The sequence below is a fragment of the Helianthus annuus genome, chromosome 12 (assembly GCF_002127325.2).
Source record: "Helianthus annuus cultivar XRQ/B chromosome 12, HanXRQr2.0-SUNRISE, whole genome shotgun sequence".
In the NCBI taxonomy this organism is placed as follows: Eukaryota; Viridiplantae; Streptophyta; class Magnoliopsida; order Asterales; family Asteraceae; genus Helianthus; species Helianthus annuus.
This window is the reverse complement of record NC_035444.2, coordinates 55167849-55169187: the sequence shown is the minus strand read 5'-3', so window position 1 is coordinate 55169187 and position 1339 is coordinate 55167849.

Genomic DNA, 1339 nt, shown 5'->3' with positions numbered 1-1339 from the left:
CTCAAAACATGCTCAAAAATATCTCGGATGTCGGTTCGTTTGGTCGTACGGTTGCGTTATTCGCTTAATTACGACGGAAGTCGTAACGAACGCAAAAACGATCCAAATTGCGCGACGAATGGATTTTTATTATGCTAAACATTAAAATAAAATTTTTTAATGCTTACATAAATTTTTGGATGTCCGGATGTATTCAGAACGTAAGATATGCGCGAAAATGCAAACTTATGCACTTTTTTGACGCTTTTAGTCCCTATTGATCAATAAAGTTTGTTTTAGCATACCGAACCCCTCAAAGCCTATTTCTAAGCTATGTAAAGGTTATTTAGGGTATGTTTAACATATGATCAAGTTCCGGAGTGTTCGTTACTATACGAATCGGTATAGTTTCACAGTTTGACACAAATAGTCCCTGCGATCGAACAAACTTGATTTCAACACACCAAACCATCCAAAACTTATTTCTAAGTTATGTGGAGGTTATTTAAGGTATGTTAAGCCTATTTCACTATTCCGGAGTGTTTGTTGCGTTAAACTGGTTATATTTACGCATTCGTGCGCATATAACCTTCCAGAAAGTGATTTAGAGCTTGAAATCGGAACCGAATCGAATTGCAAAATCACCAAACACAAATACTCACATAATAACACAAAAACACATATAATAACACCAAAGCACATTGTTTTATTAATAATTAACATTGTTTTATATCGCACCACGACTACAGAACACAGTTGTCATAGTTTTTTAACTGGGTTGGGTGTAAAGGACTAAACTTGCAACAAAATATCTATTAAAGGACACCGCCTGTCAACATTCGTTAAAAAGGACACCGCCTGAAAAGTGGTATAAAGATAAAGGACAAAACTTATAATTTTTTCTTTTAGATGACGTAACCATGAATTTCATCTCATTATATTCATTTTGCATTATATTCATTTTGATCCAACACCATTTAGATACAAAAAAAAGTTCTCTTCATTATTAAAATAAAATAATAATAATAATAATACCTTACATTATATTATCCTAAAAAAGTTAAGCCGTTAAGGTGTTAAGTTACGCATGAGATTCAATCTAACTAGTAATAACCACCCCCGCGTTGCAGCGGGGGCATGTATAAATTCTTTCGTAACACATCAATTGTAGCAACTCCAATTCTTTCGTAACATATCAATTGTAGCAACTCTAATCGATTAGGCCCTAGAACACACTATTTTACATATATCCATGCTAAGTTGCATAATTTTACAGATTGTGTAAACAAAAAAGTAGCGTATACATTACAAGATACATACAATAATATCCCTTCGAAGAATATTATGTTTTGTTTAATGA